Source organism: Ranitomeya variabilis, chromosome 1 (assembly GCF_051348905.1).
Source record: "Ranitomeya variabilis isolate aRanVar5 chromosome 1, aRanVar5.hap1, whole genome shotgun sequence".
In the NCBI taxonomy this organism is placed as follows: domain Eukaryota; kingdom Metazoa; phylum Chordata; class Amphibia; order Anura; family Dendrobatidae; genus Ranitomeya; species Ranitomeya variabilis.
In genome coordinates this window covers 613723813-613751077 of record NC_135232.1, presented here as the reverse complement: position 1 = coordinate 613751077, position 27265 = coordinate 613723813, and the positions used below count along the sequence as shown (strand labels likewise).

Below are 27265 nucleotides of genomic sequence, written 5' to 3'. Positions count from 1 at the left end.
GAAAAAAAAATATGAGAGCACATGGATGACAAAAGCTAGGTTCCCAAAATGTAATTCTTGCAATCACATCTGAAAATTGTAAAACGGATAACAATACTGTATGTTGCAATTTTTTCCTCAGAGACTTTATGTCTGTGCACATTGGCTAATATTGAAAAGAAGGAAGCTATTCGAGCACTCCCTTATGGAACACATATGGAGAGTCTGTAGACAGTTGAGGAAAAAAGTCCATATACTCTTCATATTGAAAAACCAAAACAAATAAAGGCACTGTGGAGGAACGGGGTTAGTGGGTGCTCTCGTCTGCTGGCCCGGCTGTCTTTAGCAAGACTGCATGGACCGGGGCTAATAGCACTGAACGCCCGCTCTACCTCCCGGTGGGCAATATACACTACACAGACAACACAGGGTTAAGGTAAAACAGTGTGGCAATACTTTATTGAACCACAACACACAATAGCAAACAGAACAATCTCAGCAATTACCCCAAGATGGTGCACATTACAGGGCCTCACCCTTCCACTGACTCGCCGAGATAATGGTAGATGTTATGTCAGAGCTCCCAGGGTCGCTACTCCATCTGTGGTATACAGGCAGAGAGGAGGTAACGACAAGCATAGGGAGATATCCGAGAGCAGTCCTGTGTTCTTCAGCCGGGTCCGACAGACCCTCGGCTAAGATCCTGAAGAGTCCCCTACCAGAAGAAAAGAAGTCTCTTTAATACCCGAGGCATGTAAGCTATTTTTAGAATTACCCAGGGTCCTTCAGTTTAACATCAAGATAAGGTAAACAATGGTGATGGGATCAAGTAGCACTATTTGACCATTCAATCTATTTGTACAGTCTTTCTGGAGCGCCCCGTCAGGGCAGTGGGGTACTCGGTACCGGGTCCAGTACTTTACAGGGAAATGTCATGGTGGCTGACCCGACCAATGGCCCTGGGACGTCCGTATAAAAGGGAAAGGTCTTTAAAGGGATAGAGATTATGTTCGTGACGCCACCTGTGGTATTCGGTCAGGGTGACTGACGCTGCTTTAAGGGGTCCGCTGGGGTGATGTTATGGCAGCTAGATGGTATACCTTCCCACAGGTGAAGTGTTGAAGTATATCCCCAGGGCTTCCCGGTGTATAGAGGGTGAATGGTGAGTGGCGCAGACAAGAACGAGGACACAAGGTTGCAGTCTCTTTAATTTTACTAAAGACTTCAGCATCCACAGTCCAGAGCACCAGATCACAGGGCAGGCAGAGTCTGGCCGGTTTGGAGGCAAGTCCAGAGTCCCCTTGTCCAGGTGGAGAATAAATGCCTTTCCTCTAGCACCGTGGTGGTGTAGTCCCTTACTGCTAAGCTTCTCATAAGGTCCTCACAGATGTTATCTCTCTCTGTCCCCCGGATTGGATAGGACATACCGTATGACCAGGGCCGGACTGGGACTAAAATTCAGCCCTGGCATTTGAAGTTACACAGGCCCACTTGTCACATGGTGACTGTATAATATCTTTGTACACTTGTAGGCAGGGCCGGTTTTAGGCAAAGTGGGGCCCTAGGCAAAGTTTAAAATGGGTCCCCAAATGCTAACATATTGCACATCACACAGAAGCCTTTCTGTTGTATTTACGTGCGCTGAGTTCAGGCCGCTAAACGAGTTTGATCGACAATACTGAAGTTGTTCAACGCTTGTTTCCACCAGCTGAGGAATAATGATGAGACAGAACGATCACTAATAGATCACCATACAGTATCATGTTTTCAGCAGCACATCTACAGTTTACACTGGCAATGTGCTGCTGACAACAAGGCTTTTTGTTCCAGCAAAAACAATCCGAATATGCAGCATTTTACTTGTTTAGTAAAATACACCCCATAGTCCTCCATATATTATAATGTGCTCCATAGTCCTCCATATAGTATAATACACTCCCTATAGTCCTCCATATATTAAAATACACTGCTCAGTCCTCCACATAGTATAATACACTCCTCATAGTCCTCCATATAGCATAATACAATCCTCATAGTCCTCCATATAGCATAATACAATCCTCATAGTGCTCCATATAGTATAATGCACCGCCACAGTCATCCATGTAGTACAATTCACTTCCCATAGTATAATGCACCCCATAGTTCTTCATATAGTTTAACGTATTCCCCATAGTCCTCGATACAGTATAATGCAGCCCACATATAGTATAATGCAGCCACCCCAGAGTATAATGCAGCCACCCCAGAGTATAATGCAGCCACCCCAGAGTATAATGCAGCCACCCCACAGAGTATAATGCAGCCACCCCAGAGTATGTAACCCCCATAGAATATAATACAGCCCACCTCCCCATAATATATAATGTAGCCCCCCATAGAATATAATGCAGCCCCCCATAGTATATAACGCAGCCTCCCCCATAGAATATAATATACCCCCACAATAGTATATAACACAGCCACATAGTACATAACATGGCCTCCCCCATAGAATATAATATACTCCCCATAGTATATAGCAAAGCCCGCATATTATATAGCACAAACCGCATAGTATACAGCACAGCCTGCATACTATAGCACAGCTCGCGTAGTAGATAACACAGCCCACACAGCAGTATTCAGCACAGACCACACAGTAGTATACAGCACAGACCACACAGTAGTATACAGCACAGCCCACGTAGAAGTATACAGCACAGTCCACACAGTAGTATACAGCACAGCCCACAGAGTAATATATACAGCACAGCCCACAAAGTAATATATACAGCACAGCCCACAAAGTAATATATACAGCACAGCCCACAGAGAACTATATACAGCACAGCCCACAGAGAACTATATACAGCACAGCCCACAGAGAACTATATAAAGCACAGCCCAGAGTACTATATACAGCACAGCCCAGAGTACTATATAAAGCACAGCCCAGAGAGTACTATATACAGCACAGCCCAGAGAGTACTATATACAGCACAGCCCAGAGAGTACTATATACAGCACAGCCCACAGAGTACTATATACAGCACAGCCCACAGAGTACTATATACAGCACAGCCCACAGAGTACTATATACAGCACAGCCCACAGAGTACTATATACAGCACAGCCCACAGAGTACTATATACAGCACAGCCCACAGAGAACTATATACAGCACACAGTAGTATACAGCACAGAGCACAGCCCACAGAGAACTATATACAGCCCACAGTAGCATACAGCACAGAGCACAGCCCACAGATAACTATATACAGCCCACAGTAGTATACAGCACAGAGCACAGCCCACAGAGAACTATATACAGCCCACAGTAGTATACAGCACAGAGCACAGCCCACAGAGTACTATATACAGCCCACAGTAGTATACAGCACAGAGCACAGCCCACAGAGTACTATATACAGCCCACAGTAGTATACAGCACAGAGCACAGCCCACAGCAGTATACAGCACAGAGCACAGCCCACAGAGAGCTATATACAGCCCACAGTAGTATACAGCACAGAGCACAGCCCACAGAGAACTATATACAGCCCACAGCAGTATACAGCACAGAGCACAGCCCACAGAGAACTATATACAGCCCACAGCAGTATACAGCACAGAGCACAGCCCACAGAGAACTATATACAGCCCACAGTAGTATACAGCACAGAGCACAGCCCACAGAGAACTATATACAGCCCACAGCAGTATACAGCACAGAGCACAGCCCACAGAGAACTATATACAGCCCACAGTAGTATACAGCACAGAGCACAGCCCATAGAGTACTATATACAGCCCACAGTAGTATACAGCACAGAGCACAGCCCACAGAGAACTATATACAGCCCACAGCAGTATACAGCACAGAGCACAGCCCACAGAGAACTATATACAGCCCACAGTAGTATACAGCACAGAGCACAGCCCACAGAGAACTATATACAGCCCACAGTAGTATACAGCACAGAGCACAGCCCACAGAGTACTATATACAGCCCACAGTAGTATACAGCACAGAGCACAGCCCACAGCAGTATACAGCACAGAGCACAGCCCACAGAGAGCTATATACAGCCCACAGTAGTATACAGCACAGAGCACAGCCCACAGAGAACTATATACAGCCCACAGCAGTATACAGCACAGAGCACAGCCCACAGAGAACTATATACAGCCCACATCTCTTCTCTTCCTCCCCTCACCTCCTCCGAGAATGGCCCCACAGTCCAGAAAAAAAAAAAACTCTCCTCACCTCTCCTCGTGCCCAGCGTTGCTTCCTGGTTCCTGCTCCTGTCTCAGCAGCTGCAGTCTGCCCGGGACACAGCAGGTGCGCGATGATATGACATCATCGCGCACCCGCAGTGTCAGAGGCAGAGCGGGGAATGATGGGAGAGGAGCGTCTGTAGACGCTCTCTCCTCCATCATTGCATTCAACTGTACCGGCGTCTATACGCCGGTATAGTTGAATGCGACGGCGGGGGCGGCGGATTGAGCGGCCCACCACTGGCACCGGCCCTTCTGGCATTTGCCAGAAGTGCCCTATGGCCAGTCCGGCCCTGCGTATGACTGGTGACTTGAGGTGGTTTATAGGGACTCTAGCACGCCCCAGCCTCTAAGGTTGTCACCGTGCCTCCTGGGTGTTAGGTCAAACAGGTAATGTAGATTTCAGCTGTCCTGCCGGTCTCTGGTGTAAGTCATAGAGGTCCTTACAACCTCGGTGTTCCGACTACCGGTCTCTGTGCCTCAGAAGGAGGCAGCCTGCTCGGGGCTGGTCCCCTTCTGATATTCTCTCCTGTGCTCCTTCTCCTGCACGCTCGCTGCAAAAAATTTGGCCTTCAAAATGTCTCTTTCTGGGAGCTGCAGCTTTTAGGGCATGCACAGCTCCGTGAACCCTCTCCTCTGTCCTCTGACAGGAATTCGCTCCTGCCAGGAACAGCTTCCCTCAAGGACTGACTAACTTTCCCTACAGACTACCAGTTATATATATGGGGAGTTACTTAGTAAATAGGATCAGAAGCTCCCCCTGGTCGCCTGGAGTGTGAAGTGTTGCATGTTTGTGATACCTGGATGCAGTTATCCTTCCTTGCCTACAAACATAGCATCACTCTCCCCGGAGGAAAGCAATACAACTGTGACGACCAGGACCCTGGGGCACCACACTTCCCTCTCTGCTTTCCAAGTCACCAAGCTGGTTCCAGAATATAATGCACTATGTTACAGCTGGCGGAACGCACCGAGTAATGATATGAATCACCGTGCAGGAGAGAAGCCTGCTGCAAGAGGAATGGCGGCCCTATATGGCGGTATAATGTCAAATTAGATGCGAGTTCCATCACTCGGTTAGTATAGCACGACCCCTGTTGCTTCACAGGGTCGTGGAATAATAAGTTGGACTAAAGACCCTAACTAGGGTTGTGCCTGCTCTGGAACACTTCTGTGCCAACCGCACACATGAAGGAACCAGATGCTAGGCCAAGCAACTAATTGCCCTCACCAGGGCCGTATTTAGAGTTTCTGCTGCCCTAGGCACTTTTAGCGCTGCCCCCCCATTGGTGAGTATGACACTATCGGCAGTGACTTTGGCAAGAATCGCTGTTGTGAAAATAGCCTTTTGCAGCAGATCGGGCAGTTTTTTTTGCATCTGCCACGTAACGGATCACTTACAACGGATCACTTACGGCAACACTGCGCTTGGCTTCATTCATTCCCTATGGGATTTGTGGCACTTGCTGTGATCTGGCAAATGCGGTACCATACCTCCCAACTCTTGAAGGGAAAGAGGTATAAAGGTTGCGGCGCACTACGTGCGCCGCGGCAAATTTTAGGCCACGCCTCTGACCACACCCATTTCACAACTAGTCACACCCATATCCAAGTCCCAACCACACCCATTTAGCACTGCTGATCACAACTGTTTCATATACAATAATTATAACCAAAAAAATATGGCCACACATGATGCTCCATACTGTATAATGGCCGCACATGATGCTCCATACTGTATAATGACCGCACATGATGCTTCATACACTGTATAATGACCGCACATGATGCTCCATACACTGTATAATGACCGCACATGATGCTCCATACACTGTATAATGACCGCACATGATGCTCCATACACTGTATAATGACCGCACATGATGCTCCATACTGTATAATGACCGCACATGATGCTCCATACTGTATAATGACCGCACATGATGCTCCATACTGTATAATGACCGCACATGATGCTCCATACTGTATAATGACCGCACATGATGCTCCATACTGTATAATGGCCGCACATGATGCTCCATACTGCATAATGGCCGCACATGATGCTCCATACACTGTATAATGACCGCACATGATGCTCCATACACTGTATAATGACCGCACATGATGCTCCATACACTGTATAATGACCGCACATGATGCTCCATACTGTATAATGACCGCACATGATGCTCCATACTGTATAATGACCGCACATGATGCTCCATACTGTATAATGACCCCACATGATGCTCCATACTGTATAATGACCCCACATGATGCTCCATACTGTATAATGACCCCATATGATGCTCAATAGTGTATAATGCCGCCCTCCCATCCCATATGCATGGCTCATATCCCCCCCACGTATGCATGGCTCATATCCCCATATGCATGGCTCATAATTCCCCCCCACCTCCTGTATGCATGGCTCATAATTCCCCCCTGTATGCATGGCTGATATCCACCCCCCCGTATGCATGCCTCATATCCCCCTATGCATGGCTCATAATTCCCCCCCCCTGTATGCATGGCTCATATCCGCCCCCCTGGCTGTATGCATGGCTCATAACCCCCCCCACCTCTTGTATGCACGACTCATATTCCCCCTATGCATGGCTCATCACTCCCCCCTCCCCCCCCATGCATGGCTCATCACTCCCCCCTCCCCCCCCCCATGCATGGCTCATCACTCCCCCCTCCCCCCCATGCATGGCTCATCACTCCCCCCTCCTCCCCCCTCCCCATGCATGGCTCATCACTCCCCCCTCCTCCCCCCCCCATGCATGGCTCATCACTCCCCCCTCCCCCCCCATGCATGGCTCATCACTCCCCCCTCCCCCCCCCATGCATGGCTCATCACTCCCCCCTCCCCCCTCCCCCCCCATGCATGGCTCATCACTCCCCCCTCCCCCCTCCGCCCTCCGCTCCCCGCTCCTTCTCCCATGGCACGGGCGGCTTACCGTCCTCCTTCAATCCCCCCTGTCCTCTGTCCCTCATACTCACCTGTCAGCTGTCTCACACCAAGCGGGCGCGCCGACGGCGACATCCCTCCGGCTCTCTGTCCCGACTCCCGGCGCACAGGCGCAGGCTCGCAGCTCCTTCTTCCTGCGTGAGCGGTCACGTGATACCGCTTCATTAAGGCTCATGAATATGCGCATATGCTGGTCCCGGGGGGGGGGGGTTGGGGCGGTCGGGGGGTGGGGAAAAAAAAAAACAAAAAACCTTGCTCGCTTGCTCTGGTGCCGCCCCCCGCATCGTCCCCGCCCTAGGCACGTGCCCTCGGGTGCATAGTGGCAAATACGGCCCTGGCCCCCACTGACGCTAGCTGCCTGCCTATATGAATTCCCACGGCTAAAGGACACTTTCCATGTGTAGCCTGAGTGGCAGAATATGACTGGCGACAAGCAACAAAATACAAATGAGACTAGCGCATGGCCGTGCGACCATGTGAACCTTTTATATCTGCAGCAACTTCAGGACCTTCTTAGAGGACCAATGGGAGCTGCTACAGGACCCTTGCCCTTGGGCATGCTCAGAAGGGAAAAAGCAGGACTTAGTCCCAGAGACGTCTGTTCGCCGCAGACCAGTACTGGCTACAATGACTGAGACTGGAAGAGCAGCAGTAACCAAGCACATAGTATCTGCCTGAGCCAGACTCTGGGACCGACGTCTCCGCTGAGCAGATTCCACTGCGGCTGGAGGAGAATGGGAGACCGCAGCGGAGGTGGTTCGAGATTCCCCCTGTGCAGCTGCGGGAACTCGACACCTAACACACTATTAGCATATCAGCACACATCAATAAGCAAAGCTTAACACACCCTATGTACAGTCACTATTACAGACTAAGGGTATGTGCACACGTTGCGGATTTCTTGCAGAAAATTCCTGAAGAAAACCGGAAATTTTCTGCAAGAAATCCGCATTTTTTTTTTGCGTTTTTTTTCCGTTTTTTTCGCGTTTTTTTAGCATTCTGCAAGCGTAATTAGCTTGCAGAATGCTAAAGTTTTCCAAGCGATCTGTAGCATCGCTTGGAAAACTGACTGACAGGTTGGTCACACTTGTCAAACATAGCGTTTGACAAGTGTGACCAACTTTTTACTATAGATGCAGCTTATGCAGCATCTATACTAAAAGATAGAATGTTTAAAAATAATTAAAAAAATAAAAAAAATGCTTATACTCACCCAGACATCTCCTCAGCGGCCGTCCGGCTCCTCTTCTAGCTGGTCTGTGCGCACAGGACCTCCCGTGACGTCACGGTCACGTGAGCGGTCACATGACCGCTCACGACCAATCACAGGACAGTGACGTCATTCGGCGAGGTCCTTCAGCGCACACCAGCTACAGGAACCGAACGGCAGCGTGCGAGGAGGCGGGAATACATCGAGGGTGAGTATAGGACTGTTTATTATTTTATTTCTTATTTTTTGACCACTTATATGGTGCCCAGTGCGTGGAGGAGAGTCTCCTCTCCTCCACCCTGGGTACCAACCGCATATAATCTGCTTACTTCCCGCATGGTGTGCACAGCCCCGTGCGGGAAGTAAGCAGATCAATGGACTCCTAGGTGTGCGGAATCCCTGCAATTCCGCATTTTTAATGAACATGTTGCTTTTTTTTCCGCTATGCGATTTTTTCGCGGAAAAAATCGCAACATTTGCACAAAAAATGCGGAATACCCTGTAAATAATAGGAGGCTTATGTAAGCGTTTTTTTTCGCGTTTTTATCACGTTTTTATAGCGAAAAAACGCGAAAAAAAACGCTAACAATCCTGAACGTGTGCACATGGCCTTACACAGTATGTTAGATAGTATATCAGTGGGCAAGTCTGTCTTCTTGACCCACCAGCCATAAACACTTAAATTCACAAGCCAATATACAGATAAAAAGTCAGTTCTTTATGGTTTAGAAAAACATGGTTGTCTGGGAAATTAAGATACAATCTGGTTTCTTCACAGGCACTTTACCGCATCCATGTTCCTTAAAACACACCAAGATATATCCTGTATCCCTCTTCTCTAATACACACACAGCATCAATGTATAAATGTAAAAAGGGTGCTGCTCAGCCGTGTTACTGTTGTTGAGTCAAAAGATCTTCCGCAGAAGTGTCCTTGAATAACAACAAAACAAAGGGCAGCCAAGGCATGTTCATTTATCCAAAATGTGTGTGTCTTTTAAATTATACTCACAAATTCCAATTATGATAAAGTCATAATAGTATGAAATCACTGGTAAAAAAACAGTGTGCAAGTTTCTGCATGACCCTTGGTTTCGCTAATGGCTTCTTCCTGGGCAGAACTTACAGTTTTCAGAAGGATATCTGGATGTGTTTTAAAGACTGTGGACATAGTGGAGTGCATTTAATTGGTTTACTGGCTTAGCCCCTTCACATTTACTTGTCTCCGGTACGTCTGGCATCTGTTTTTACACATACTGGAGACACCAGGGGTGGACATATCATTGGTGCAACCTGTGTAGCTACACAGAGGCCCAAGAGGTAAAGGGGCTCATTTTAACTTCCAGAGCAGGTGTAATCGGGCATTATGATGGACTTCAAATGGACCATATAATATTCTTGCAAAAGGGCCCTTTTCTGTCTGTGTTGGTCAGTGGGAGACACGCGTCCACATGTACCTATTAAATCCTATGGTGATCTTCACATGTCTGTTTTCACACGGATGGCATGACAAGGGCCAATACAAGTCAATGGGTCTGGAAAAGTACGTACAGTACACAGATGATATCCATGTGATATCCATGTGCTGTCCGTGTAATAAATGCATTCAGGAAATTCCTGTTTTTTTGTGATAAAGATGTGACACTAGTCATTTTTCATGGCCAAGGTGTGAGTCAGAATAGTCAAGGAGGCCAAGGTCAGAAGCCAGGAGGGTATATCATAAACAAAAGGAAGAGACAGAAGCGTGGACAGGTAAATTTCCAAGGTCAGAATACCAGGAGGATAACAGATCAGAGCAGAAGGGGTTAAACAGATGGATGGTCAGAACGAGGTCCAAGACCTGGTAATGAAAGATCAAGCACACAGAAATCAAGGCACAGAGAGAAAAAATCTCACTAGCTGAATGTACGTCTGGCCGAGGTCTGGGAAAAACAGCTCAGTTAAATAGCCAGGCAAACACCTGGAATAATGAACACCTGGAGACAGACAGTGCCTGCCAGTCTCAGATTGGATAATCAAACTGACAATCAACACACTGACAGCTCAGCATGTACCTTTACCAGACTGGATGACTGAGTTGTCAAGCAGTAGATTGGATGGCTGGGCTGTCAATAACTGCATACCAGACACACTGAGGGGTGGAACTGTGACAAAATATGTGCAAAGATAACAGATAGATAAAATATAAATAAATAGATATTCGTCCGCACGAGACCCAGAGACTCTGAAGAGAGGTGAAGTTAGTAACAATACCGCTCTTCAGGCGTTCCAGGTCACGCTGCACTGTGCGTGACGAGGTGACTGTGAAGAGCAGTAACATTACCGAGGTCACCGCTCTTCAGAGTCGCTAGGCCTTGTGCAGCACTGCGTGACCCAGAAGTGGTTGTTTGCAAAGCCTAAAGAGTGTCAGAACGAGAATCCATAGGCTTTGTACTTTGGATTTGCAGGACTTTGACAGATTTGTTGAACTATGTCAGATTCGCGGGACTATGTCAGACCTAGGTGGGATTTTTTTCTTTTTTAATAAAGTAGAGAAGCAGGAAAAGTGTGGGGGAGTGTTTATTTCAATAAAGTATTTTTGTGTGTGTTTCATTTTTATTACTTGGTTAGTGAAGGGGCTGTCTGATAGACACCTCTCCATTACTAAGCCCAGGGCTTAATGTCAGCTGTCACTTCACAGCTGACATTAACCCCAATTACCATTACCCTAAATGTCAATGCACCAGGGCAATCGGGAAGAGCAAAGGCAAAGTGCCAGAATTGGAGAAGCTCATGTGATGTAGTGTTTAAAAAACACCATCTTATGTGATGCCCCAATTCTAGGGTGGCTGTGGGCTGGTATTTTTAGGTTGGGAAGTGTGATCGAAATCCCGCCTGTCGCGGGTCACCGATGGGTTGGCGTGACAACCAGGGGTCTCCAGCAGACTTCTATGGTTGTCACTGTCGGATTGCTATGAGCGCCGCCTGATGGTCAGCGCTCATAGAAAGTGAGCAATTCTGCTACATACAGGTGATCTGACTTGATCATCGCCTGTATGTAGCAGAGCCGATCGGATTATGGCACCTCCTAGTCTCCCATGGAGACTATTGAAGCATGCCAAAAGTAAAAAAAAAATGTTTTTAAAAATATTTAAAAAGTTAAAAAAATATAAAAATTCAAATCACCCTTCTTTCGCCTCATTCAAAATAAAACAATTAAAAAAAAATCAAACATACCATACATATATTTGGTATCACCATGTTCAGAATCGTCCGATCTATCAATATAAAAAAAGAATTAACCCGATTGGCAGAAGGAGAAAAAAAGTCAAAACGCCAGAATTACGAAAAATGGAGACACTATGGGTATTGGAAAATGGTCCAATATAAGATGTATAAACAATAGTGTTTTACCCCCTTTTTCTTTTCCTTCCCTTTATTCCCACTGTATTGTTTCCTCAAGCCTGTTTAACAATTCAATAATACTGAATTCTTCCCTTTCCACATGTATCCTATTTTATTGATATCATTTTCAATAAAGTTATTTGAAAAAGGAAAATGGTTCAAATTTTTTTTTTTAACAAACGATGGAATTTGTTTTCACCACTTAGATAAAAAAGAACCTAGACATGTTTGGTGTCTATGAACTCGTAATGACCTGGAAAATTATAATGGCAGTTCAGTTTTAGTATTTAGTGAACATGGTAAAACAAACAACTGTGGGATTGCAGTTTTTTTTTGCAATTTCACAGCACTTGGAATTTGCTTCCTGTTTTCCAGTACACGATATGTTAACACAAATGGTTTTTTTCAAAAGTACAACTTGTCCCGCAAAAAACAAGCCCTCACATGGCCATATTGGCCACAAAATAAAAAAATGATGGCTCTGGAAAGAAGGGGAGCGAAAAACGAAAACACATCCAGGGGTTAAGGGGTTATCACATAAAAAAACAGAAATCTCTTGAATGCATTTTATCCTGGTACATGTCACATGTACAACACACGCATCTCACACGGACGACATATACTGCAGGTGTCAAATGGACATTACACATGTACACACGGATGGCACACGGACGGCATATGGCTTTCACACGGACGTTACGCACGTACACACGGATAGAACATGGATGGCACACGGACATCATATGGAAGTCACACAGACGCTACACACGTGCACAGAGGTCGGAGGGCATATGGATACCACACGGACAGCATATGGATGCCCCACGCATGTCATACTGATGGCATACGGACGGCACACGGATGTCACACAGATGGTACATACATACAGATACATGGACAGCCAACAAAAAAACAAACGGATAGTAAAAATGGACTGTCTGATGTGTACTTTTCTTTTAAACAGACGTATGAATGGGGCCTTACATTGTAAGGGTCAGTATACTGAAACCTGAGGAAAAAAACTGACCTTGGGACACCCAACCAAATAATTTAAATATGACTAAAAATGTCTATCAACACATTACATACAGTATAAATCACTGTTACCTTATTCATAGCTACGATGTGTGAACTTTTTTGCGCTACTTACCCCCAACATTTCCTTGACTTTTACTTTGGAAATTATTGTTGGCTCCTCCTGCAATATACAAGCAATTATATAGAATATAAGTTAGAGGAGATTTGGCACCAAAAGAGGTGGCAGATTGTCTCGCCGCAGCTCCAGCAGATGAGATACCAGCTAGGCCCCAAACCTAGACGACGATGGTCTAGCACCAAAGACCAGAGCCATGCAGATCAAGGTCTAGGCTGCACTAGTCGACGATCAAACACCGAAGACCTGGGTGATGCTGTTCAAGTTTTCCGACCTAGACAACACTGGACAACAGTCAAGGACCACTCCCCACCAATGCGGACGGAGGAGACACTCCTTGGCAGTCAAGCATGGAAGAGGTCCTGGGAATACCTGCCTAGAGAATCCAGGATAAAAGCCAAACCATAATCTCAATTTACAGACACTGTTTCGGGGCACTGCCCCTCGTCAGTGCAAAGTGGAGATCTGGTTTTATACTAAGTCACGTGACAAGCTCGTTAAATGGTCGACATTGACTGTTAGGATTGCTACTTCCAATAGGTGGCACTAGAGTTCTAGTCCTCTTCCTCTCTGAAGAGACAATTTGCATATTTCCCAGAGGAGCATTGTGGCTTTAAGTCTCCTCATCTCGACATGCTTAACATGTCACTCTCCGCAAGGAGAAATGATACAATTTGGAGAACGTAGAAATTTAATTTAATCCACAGGGTCGGTACTGTTATCTGACGTATGTGCACAGGCTCTAAAACAGGGCACAATTGAAAGTACCATCAAAATATTGTAATTATTCAATATCTTTAAAGTGAAAAAAAAACCCAGAATGGAGCAATTTATGGAATAAAATCTTATAACAAAACAATGAAAAGGGCAGCGCTCTTCTCTTTCCTAGTTTTCCATCAGGAGTTACTACCTTTATCAGTTGTGCAAGTTGGAATGACATTAATAACTAGATGGGCATTTCCTGAAGGAAATACATGGTGCTTGAACAGCGCTGCCAGCTGCCAATGAACCTCAGGAGCAAGTCTGGCATGCAGGGCCCTGACCCTGGGTATCCAATTTGGCCCCTTGGTAGCCACTTTGATGTGCGGGGCCCCTTGTTAGCAACTTTGGCCCCTTGGTAGCCATTTTGGCAAGCAGGAATCCTTGGTAGCCCCTTTGGCCACATCATCTTATATACAGACATCACTCCTATATACAGACACAACTCCTACATACAGACATCCCTCTATATACAGACACCACTCCTATATACACACATCCCCCTATATACAGACACCACTCCTATATACAGACATCCCCCTATATACAGACACCACTCCTATATACAGACATCCCTCTGTATACAGACACCACTCCTATATACAGACATCCCTCTATATACAGACACCACTCCTATATACAGACATCCCTCTATATACAGACACCACTCCTATATACAGACATCCCTCTATATACAGACATATCTTCTATATTCAGACATCCCCCTATATAGAGACACCACTCCTATATACAGACATCCCTCTGTATACAGACACAACTCCTATATACAGACATCCCTCTATATACAGACACCACTCCTATATACAGACATCCCTCTATATACAGGCACCACTCCTATATACAGACATCCCTCTATATACAGACATCTCTCCTATATACAGACATCCCTCTATATACAGACATCTCTCCTATATACAGATATCCATCTATATACAGACACCACTCCTAAATACAGACATCCCCCTATATACAGACACCACTCCTATATACAGACATCCCTCTATATACAGACACCACTCCTATATACAGACATCCCTCTATATACAGACACCACTCCTATATACAAACATCCCTCTATATACAGACACCACTCCTATATACAGACATCCCTCTATATACAGACACCACTCCTATATACAGACATCCCTCTATATACAGACACCACTCCTATATACAGATATCCCCCTATATACAGACACCACTCCTATATACAGACATCCCCCTATATACAGACATCCCTCTGTATACAGACATCACTCCTATATACAAACATCCCTCTATATACAGACACCAATCCTATATACAGACATCCCTCTATATACAGACACCACTCCTATATACAGACATCCCCCTATATACAGACACCACTCCTATATACAGACATCCCTCTGTATACAGACACCACTCCTATATACATACATCCCTCTATATACAGACACCACTCCTATATACAGACATCCCTCTATATACAGACACCACTCCTATATACACTATATACAGACATCCCTCTATATACAGACATATCTTGTATATTCAGACATCCCCCTATATAGAGACACCACTCCTATATACAGACATCCCTCTGTATACAGACACAACTCCTATATACAGACATCGCTCTATATACAGACACCACTCCTATATACAGACATCCCTCTATATACAGGCACCACTCCTATATACAGACATCCCTCTATATACAGACATCTCTCCTATATACAGACATCCCTCTATATACAGACAACACTCCTATATACAGACATCCCTCTATATACAGACATCTCTACTATATACAGATATCCATCTATATACAGACACCACTCCTAAATACAGACATCCCCCTATATACAGACACCACTCCTATATACAGACATCCCTCTATATACAGACACCACTCCTATATACAGACATCCCTCTATATACAGACACCACTCCTATATACAAACATCCCTCTATATACAGACACCACTCCTATATACAGACATCCCTCTATATACAGACACCACTCCTATATACAGACATCCCTCTATATACAGACACCACTCCTATATACAGATATCCCCCTATATACAGACACCACTCCTATATACAGACATCCCCCTATATACAGACACCACTCTTATATACAGACATCCCTCTGTATACAGACACCACTCCTATATACAGACATCCCTCTATATACAGACACCAATCCTATATACAGACATCCCTCTATATACAGACACCACTACTATATACAGACATCCCCCTATATACAGACACCACTCCTATATACAGACATCCCTCTGTATACAGACACCACTCCTATATACAGACATCCCTCTATATACAGACACCACTCCTATATACAGACATCCCTCTATATACAGACACCACTCCTATATACAGACATCCCTCTATATACAGACACCACTCCTATATACAGACATCCCTGTATATACAGACATCTCTCCTATATAGAGACATCCCTCTATATACAGACACCACTCCTATATACAGACATCCCCCTATATACAGACACCACACCTATATACAGACATCCCCCTATATACAGACACCACTCCTATATACAGACATCCCTCTGTATACAGACACCACTCCTATATACAGACATCCCTCTATATACAGACACCACTCCTATATACAGACATCCCCCTATATACAGACACCACTCCTATATACAGACATCCCTCTATATACAGACACCACTCCTATATACAGACATCCCTCTATATACAGACACCACTCCTATATACAGACAATCCCCTATATACAGACACCACTCCTATATACAGACATCCCTCTATATACAGACACCACTCCTATATACATACATCCCTCTATATACAGACACCACTCCTATATACAGACATCCCTCTGTATACAGACACCACTCCTATATACAGACATCCCTCTACATACAGACACCACATCTATATACAGACATCCCTCTGTATACAGACACCACTCCTATATGCAGACATCCCTCTATATAGACACCACTCCTATATGCAGACATCCCTCTATATACAGACACCACTCCTATATACAGACATCCCTCTATATACAGACACCACTCCTATATGCAGACATCCCCCTATATACAGACACCACTCCTATATACAGACATCCCTCTATATACAGACACCACTCCTATATACAGACATCCCTCTATATACAGACACCACTCCTATATACAGACAATCCCCTATATACAGACACCACTCCTATATACAGACATCTCTCTATATACAGACACCACTCCTACATACAGACATCCCTCTATATACAGACACCACTCCTATATACAGACATCCCTCTGTATACAGACACCACTCCTATATACAGACATCCCTCTATATATAGAGACACCACTCCTATATACAGACATCCCTCTATATACAGACACCACTACTATATACAGACATCCCTCTATATACAGACACCACTCCTATATACAGACATCCCTGTATATACAGACATCTCTCCTATATACAGACATCCCTCTATATACAGACACCACTCCTATATACAGACATCCCCCTATATACAGACAACACTCCTATATACAGACATCCCCCTATATACAGACACCACTCCTATATACAGACATCCCTCTGTATACAGACACCACTCCTATATACAGATATCCCTCTATATACAGACATAACTCCTATATACAGACATCCCTCTATATACAGACACCACTCCTATATACAGACATCCCTCTATATACAGACATCTCTCCTTTATACAGATATCCCTCTATATACAGACACCACTCCTATATACAGATATCCCCCTATATACAGACACCACTCCTATATACAGACATCCCCCTATATACAGACACCACTCCTATATACAGACATCCCCCTATATACAGACACCACTCCTATATACAGACATCCCCCTATATACAGACACCACTCCTATATACAGACATCCCTCTATATACAGACACCACTCCTATATACAGACATCCCCCTGTATACAGACACCACTCCTATATACAGACATCCCTCTGTATACAGACACCACTCCTATATACAGACATCCCTCTATATACAGACACCACTCCTATATACAGACATCCCTCTATATTCAGACACCACTCTTATATACAGACATCCCTCTGTATACAGACACCACTCCTATATACAGACATCCCTCTATATACAGACACCACTCCTATATACAGACATCCCTCTATATACAGACACCACTCCTATATACAGACATCCCCCTATATACAGACATCACTCCTATATATAGACATCCCTCTATATACAGACACCACTCCTATATACAGACATCCCTCTATATACAGACACCACTCCAATATACAGACAATCCCCTATATACAGACACCACCCCTATATACCGACATCCCCCTATATACAGACACCACTCCTATATACAGACATTCCTCTAAATACAGACACCACTCCTATATACAGACATCCCCCTATAACAGACTCCTATATACAGGTCAGAGTTGTGGGTCACTTACTTTTCACACACGGGGCCGGGGGGGCACTTACTTTTCACACACGGGTTCGGGGGGCACTTACTTTTCACACACGGGGCGGAACTTACTTTTCCCACATGGGGCCGGGGGGCACTTACTTTTCACACACGGGGCCGGGGGGGCACTTACTTTTCACACACGGGGCCGGGGGGCACTTACTTTTCACACACGGGGCCGGGGGGCACTTACTTTTCACACACGGGGCCGGGGGGCACTTACTTTTCACATACGGGGCCTGGGGGGGCACTTACTTTTCACACACGGGGCCGGGGGGCACTTACTTTTCACACACAGGGCCGGGGGGCACTTACTTTTCACACACGTGGCCGGGGGGGCACTTACTTTTCACACATGGGGCAGGGGAGGCACTTACTTTTTACACACGGGGCCGGGGGCGCACTTACTTTTGCACATGGGGCCGGGGTCGCACTTACTTTTGCACACGGGGCCGGGGGCGCACTTACTTTTGCACACGGGGCCGGGGGCGCACTTACTTTTGCACACGGGGCCAGGGGCGCACTTACTTTTGCACACGGGGCCGGGGGGGCATTTACTTTTCACACAAGGGGCCGGGGGGCACTTGCTTTTCACACACGGGGCCGGGGGGGCACTTACTTTTGACACACGGGGCCGGGGGGCCCTTACTTTTGACACACGGGGCAGGGGGGCACTTACTTTTCACACACGGGGCCGGGGGGCACTTACTTTTCACACACGGGGCCGGGGGGCACTTACTTTTCACACACGGGGCCGGGGGGCACTTACTTTTCACACACGGGGCCGGGGGGCACTTACTTTTCACACACGGGGCCGGGGGGCACTTACTTTTCACACACAGGGCCGGGGGGCACTTACTTTTCACACACGGGACGAGAGGGTGTCATAATCACTTTATTCTGATGTTTGACTTTGATAAATGATCATGTCCTAAAATGGACACCGTACATTTGCATAGCTGCCATCTTTGGAAGGTCAAGTTGGGGGTAATGGAAAGTTCGCCATTATTTCCTATGGGAATTTTTTTTTTTTAAATGTGATTTAAATAAAATCTACATATCGGATCGACTATAAAAGTCATAGCACACCTGTCCCCACCGAGGCCTTCGAAACGCCACCTGAACGGGGTCTCTGCGCCGAGCGGTTCGGGCCGCATTAATTGCGGAAAACGCGGAGATGAAGAAGAATAATAAAAACTAGATGGGCATTTCCTGAAGGAAATACATGGTGCTTGAACAGCGCTGCCAGCTTTACAGCAGCACTTCACACACCAGGGGAGCACTTACTTTTGCACACCCGGGACCGGGGCGCACTTAATTTTGCACACGGGGCCGGGGGCGCGCTTACTTTTGCACACGGGGCCGGGGGCGCGCTTACTTTTGCACACGGGGCCAAGGGCGCCATTACTTTTGCACACGGGGCCGGGGGCGCGCTTACTTTTGCACACGGGGCCGGGGGGCGCCATTACTTTTGCACACGGGGCCGGGGGCGCCATTACTTTTGCACACGGGGCCGGGGGCGCCATTACTTTTGCACACGGGGCCGGGGTTGCCATTACTTTTGCACACGGGGCCGGGGGCGCCATTACTTTTGCACACGGGGCCGGGGGCGCCATTACTTTTGCACACGGGGCCGGGGGCGCCATTACTTTTGCACACGGGGACGGGGGCGCCATTACTTTTGCACACGGGGACGGGGGCGCCATTACTTTTGCACACGGGGACGGGGGCGCGCTTACTTTTGCACACGGGGGCGCCATTACTTTTGCACACGGAGCCGGGGGCGCCATTACTTTTGCACACGGGGCCGGGGGCCCCATTACTTTTGCACACGGGGCCGGGGGCGCCATTACTTTTGCACACGGGGCCGGGGGCGCCATTACTTTTGCACACGGGGCCGGGGGCGCCATTACTTTTGCACACGGGGCCGGGGGCGCCATTACTTTTGCACACGGGGCCGGGGGCGCCATTACTTTTGCACACGGGGCCGGGGGCGCCATTACTTTTGCACACGGGGCCGGGGGCGCCATTACTTTTGCACACGGGGCCGGGGGCGCCATTACTTTTGCACACGGGGCCGGGGGCGCCATTACTTTTGCACACGGGGCCGGGGGCGCGCTTACATTTCCACACGGGGCCGGGGGCGCCATTACTTTTGCACACGGGGACGGGGGCGCCATTACTTTTGCACACGGGGCCGGGGGCGCCATTACTTTTGCACACGGGGCCGGGGGCGCCATTACTTTTGCACACGGGGCCGGGGGCGCGCTTACTTTTGCACACGGGGCCGGGGGCGCGCTTACTTTTGCACACGGGGCCGGGGGCGCCATTACTTTTGCACACGGGGCCGGGGGCGTCATTACTTTTGCACACGGGGCCGGGGGCGCGCTTACTTTTGCACACGGGGCCGGGGGCGCGCTTACTTTTGCACACGGGGCCGGGGGCGCGCTTACTTTTGCACACGGGGCCAAGGGCGCGCTTACTTTTGCACACGGGGCCGGGGGCGCCATTACTTTTGCACACGGGGCCGGGGGCGCCATTACTTTTGCACACGGGGCCGGGGGCGCGCTTACTTTTGCACACGGGGCCGGGGGCGCCATTACTTTTGCACACGGGGCCGGGGGCGCCATTACTTTGCACACGGGGCCGGGGGCGCCATTACTTTTGCACACGGGGCCGGGGGCGCCATTACTTTTGCACACGGGGCCGGGGGCGCCATTACTTTTGCACACGGGGCCGGGGGCGCCATTACTTTTGCACACGGGGCCGGGGGCGCCATTACTTTTGCACACGGGGCCGGGGGCGCCATTACTTTTGCACACGGGGCCGGGGGCGCCATTACTTTTGCACACGGGGCCGGGGGCGCCATTACTTTTCACACACGGTGCCGGGGGCGCGCTTACTTTTCACACACGGGGCCGGGGGCGCACTTACTTTTCGCACACGGGGCCGGGGGGCACTTACTTTTCACACACGGGGCCGGGGGACACTTACTTTTCACACACGGGGCCGGGGGGGCACTTACTTTTCACACACGGGACGAGAGGGTGTCATAGTCACTTTATTCTGATGTTTGACTTTGATAAATGATCATGTCCGAAAATGGACACCGTACATTTGCATAGCTGCCATCTTTGGAAGGTCAAGTTGGGGGTAATGGAAAGTTCGCCATTATTTCCTATGGGAAATTTTTTTTTTAAAATGCGATTTAAATAAAATCTACATATCGGATCGACTATAAAAGTCATAGCACACCTGTCCCCACCGAGGCCTTCGAAACGCCGCCTGAACGGGGTCTCTGCGCCGAGCGGTTCGGGCCGCATTAATTGCGGAAAACGCGGAGAAGAAGAATAATAATAATAATAATAAACTAGATGGGCATTTCCTGAAGGAAATACATGGTGCTTGAACAGTGCTGCCAGCTGCCAATGAACCTCAGGAGCAAGTCTGGCATGCAGGGCCCTGCCCCTGGGTATCCAATTTGGCCCCTTGGTAGCCACTTTGATGTGCGGGGCCCCTTGTTAGCAACTTTGGCCCCTTGGTAGCCATTTTGGCATGCAGGAATCCTTGGTAGCCACTTTGGCCACATCCTCTTATATACAAACATCACTCCTATATACAGACACCACTCCTATATACAGACATCCCTCTATATACAGACACCACTACCATATACAGAGATCCCTCTGTATACAGATACCACTCCTATATACAGACATACCCCTAAATACAGACAGCACTACAATATACAGAAATCCCCCTAAATACAGACACCACTTCTATATAAAGACATCCCTCTATATACAGACACCACTCCAATATACAGACATCCCCCTATATACAGACACCACTCCTATATTCAGACATCCCCCTATATACAGACATCCCCCTATATACAGACATCTCTACTATATACAGACATCCCCCAATATAGAGACACCACTCCTATATACAGACATCCCTCTATATACAGACATCTCTCCTATATACAGACATCCCTCTATATACAGACACCACTCCTATATACAGACATCCCCTATATAGACACCACTCCTATATACAGACACCACTCCTATATGCAGACACCTCTCCTATATACAGACATCCCTCTATATACAGACACCACTCCTATATACAGACATCCCCCTATATACAGACACCACTCCTATATACAGACATCCCCCTATATGCAGACACCACTCCTATATAGAGACATCCCCCTATATACAGACACCACTCCTATATACAGACATCCATCTATATACAGACATCTCTCCTATATACAGACATCCCTCTATATACAGACACCACTCCTATATACAGACATCCCTCTATATACAGACATCTCTCCTATATACAGACATCCCTCTATATACAGACACCACTCCTATATACAGACATCCCCCTATATACAGACACCACTCCTATATACAGACATCCCTCTATATACAGACACCACTCCTATATACAGACATCCCCCTATATACAGACACCACTCCTATATACAGACATCCCCATATATACAGACACCACTCCTATATACAGACATCCCCCTATATACAGACACCACTCCTATATACAGACATCCCTCTGTATACAGACACCACTCCTATATACAGACACCACTCCTATATACAGACATCCCTCTATATACAGACACCACTCCTATATACAGACATCCCTCTATATACAGACATATCTTCTATATTCAGACATCCCCCTATATAGAGACACCACTCCTATATACAGACATCCCTCTGTATACAGACACCACTCCTATATACAGACATCCCTCTATATACAGACACCACTCCTATATACAGACATCCCTCTATATACAGACATCTCTCCTATATACAGACATCCCTCTATATACAGACATCTCTCCTATATACAGACATCCCTCTATATACAGACACCACTCCTATAAACAGACATCCCTCTATATACAGACATCTCTCCTATATACAGACATCCCTCTATATACAGACACCACTCCTAAATACAGACATCCCCCTATATACAGACAGCACTCCTATATACAGACATCCCTCTATATACAGACACCACTCCTATATACAGACATCCCTCTATATACAGACACTACTCCTATATAACGACATCCCTCTATATACAGACACCACTCCTATATATAGACATCCCTCTATATACAGACACCACTCCTATATACAGACATCCCTCTATATACAGACACCACTCCTATACACAGACATCCCTCTGTATACAGACACCACTCCTATATACAGACATCCCTCTATATACAGACACCACTCCTATATACAGACATCCCTCTATATACAGACACCACTCCTATATACAGACATCCCCCTATATACAGACACCACTCCTATATACAGACATCCCTCTATATACAGACACCACTCCTATATACAGACATCCCCCTATATACAGACACCACTCCTATATACAGACATCCCTCTATATACAGACACCACTCCTATATACAGACATCCCCCTATATACAGACATCTCTCCTATATACAGACATCCCTCTATATACAGACACCACTCCTATATACAGACATCCCTCTATATACAGACATCTCTCCTATATACAGACATCCCTCTATATACAGACACCACTCCTATATACAGACATTGCCCTATATACAGACACCACTCCTATATACAGACATCCCTCTATATACAGACACCACTCCTATATACAGACATCCCTCTATATACAGACATCCCCCTATATACAGACACCACTCCTATATACAGACATCCCCCTATATACAGACACCACTCCTATATACAGACATCCCTCTATATACAGACACCACTCCTATATACAGACATCCCTCTATATACAGACATATCTTCTATATTCAGACATCCCCCTATATAGAGACGCCACTCCTATATACAGACATCCCTCTGTATACAGACACAAATCCTATATACAGACATCCCTCTATATACAGACACCACTCCTATATACAGACATCCCTCTATATACAGACACCACTCCTATATACAGACATCCCTCTATATACAGATATCTCTCCTATATACAGACATCCCTCTATATACAGACACCACTCCTATATACAGACATCCCCCTATATACAGACATCACTCCTATATACAGACATTCCTCTGTATACAGACACCACTCCTATATACAGACATCCCTCTATATACAGACACCACTCCTATAGACAGACATCCCTCTATATACAGACACCACTCCTATATACAGGCATCCCTCTATATACAGACACCACTCCTATATACAGACATCCCTGTATATACAGACATCTCTCCTATATAGAGACATCCCTCTATATACAGACACCACTCCTATATACAGACATCCCCCTATATACAGACACCACTCCTATATACAGACATCCCCCTATATACAGACATCCCTCTATATACGGACACCACTCCTATATACAGACATCCCTCTGTATACAGACACCACTCCTATATACAGACATCCCTCTATATACAGACACCACTCCTATATACAGACATCCCTCTATATACAGACACCACTCCTATATACAGACATCCCTCTATATACAGACACCACTCCTATATGCAGACATCTCTCTATATACAGACACCACTCCTATATACAGACATCACTCTTTATACAGACACCACTGCTATATACAGACATGCCTCTATATACAGACACCACTCCTATATACAGACATCCCTCTATATACAGACACCACTCCTATATACAGACATCGCTCTATATACAGACACCACTCCTATATACAGAAATCCCTCTATATACAGACACCACTCCTATATACAGACATCCCCCTATATACAGACAACACTCCTATATACAGACATCCCCCTATATACAGACACCACTCCTATATACCGACATCCCTCTGTATACAGACACCACTCCTATATAGAGACATCCCTCTATATACAGACACCACTCCTATATACAGACATCCCTCTATATACAGACACCACTCATATATACAGACATCCCCCTATATACAGACACCACTCTTATATACAGACATCCCTCTATATACAGACACCACTCCTATATACAGACATCCCTCTGTATACAGACACCACTACTATATACAGACATCCCTCTATATACAGACACCACTACTATATACAGACATCCCTCTATATACAGACACCACTCCTATATACAGACATCCCTCTATGTACAGACACCACTCCTATATACAGACATCCCTCTATATACAGACATCTCTCCTATATACAGACATCCCTCTATGTACAGACACCACTCCTATATACAGACATCTCTCCTTTATACAGATATCCCTCTATATACAGACACCACTCCTATATACAGACATCCCCCTATATACAGACACCACTCTTATATACAGACATCCCTCTATATACAGACACCACTCCTATATACAGACATCCCCCTATATACAGACACCACTCCTATATACAGACATCCCCCTATATACAGACACCACTCCTATATACAGACATCCCCCTATATACAGACACCACTCCTATATACAGACATCCCTCTATATACAGACACCACTCCTATATATAGACATCCCTCTATATACAGACACCACTCCTATATACAGACATCCCTCTATATACAGACACCACTCCTATATACAGACATCCCCCTATATAGACACCACTCCTATATACAGACATCCCTCTATATACAGACACCTCTCCTATATACAGACATCCCTCTGTATACAGACACCACTCCTATATACAGACATCCCTCTATATACAGACACCACTCCTATATACAGACATCCCCCTATATACAGACACCACTCCTATATACAGACATCCCTCTGTATACAGACACCTCTCCTATATACAGACATCCCTCTGTATACAGACACCACTCCTATATACAGACATCCCTCTATATACAGACACCACTCCTATATACAGACATCCCCCTATATAGACACCACTCCTATATACAGACATCCCTCTGTATACAGACACCACTCCTTTAAACAGACATCCCTCTATATACAGACACCACTCCTATATACAGACATCCCTCTATATACAGACGCAACTCCTATATACAGACATCCCCCTATATACAGACACCACTCCTATATACAGACATCCCTCTATATACAGACACTTCTCCTATATACAGACATCCCTCTATATACAGACAACACTCCTATATACAGACATCCCCCTATATACAGACACCACTCCTATATACAGACATCCCCCTATATACAGACACCACTCCAATATACAGACATCCCCCTATATACAGACACCACTCCTATATACAGACATCCCTCTGTATACAGACACCACTCCTATATACAGACATCCCCCTATATACAGACACCACTCCTATATACTGACATCCCTCTATATACAGACACCACTCCTATATACAGACATCCCTCTATATACAGACACCACTCCTATATACAGACATCCCTCTATATACAGACACCACTCCTATATACAGACATCCCTCTATATACAGACATCTCTCCTATATACAGACATCCCTCTATATACAGACACAACTCCTATATACAGACATCCCCCTATATACAGACAACACTCCTATATACAGACATCCCCCTATATACAGACACCACTCCCATATACAGACATCCCTCTGTATACAGACACCACTCCTATATACAGACATCCCTCTATATACAGACACCACTCCTATATACAGACATCCCTCTATATACAGACACCACTCCTATATACAGACATCCCCCTATATACAGACACCACTCCTATATACAGACATCCCTGTATATACAGACACCAATCCTATATACAGACATCCCTCTATATACAGACACCACTCCTATATACAGACATCCCTCTATATACAGACACCACTCCTATATACAGACATCCCTGTATATACAGACACCAATCCTATATACAGACATCCCCCTATATACAGACACCACTCCTTTATACAGACATCCCTCTGTATAC

The 27265-nt window shown here is 46.2% G+C and overlaps 1 long non-coding RNA gene across 2 annotated transcripts in view; it reads right to left on the bottom strand.

Annotated features, from left to right (window-relative positions):
• Positions 1-440: 440 nt before the first annotated feature.
• Positions 441-27265, bottom strand: part of LOC143772164 (uncharacterized) — a 235688-nt gene continuing 208863 nt past the window's right edge. For both annotated transcript variants that reach the window (XR_013215101.1, XR_013215100.1), the window contains exons 2-3: positions 12959-13006; positions 441-694 (exon numbers count right to left, since the gene is read on the bottom strand). This is a non-coding gene — a long non-coding RNA (uncharacterized LOC143772164). The remainder of the gene's footprint in view (positions 695-12958; positions 13007-27265) is intronic.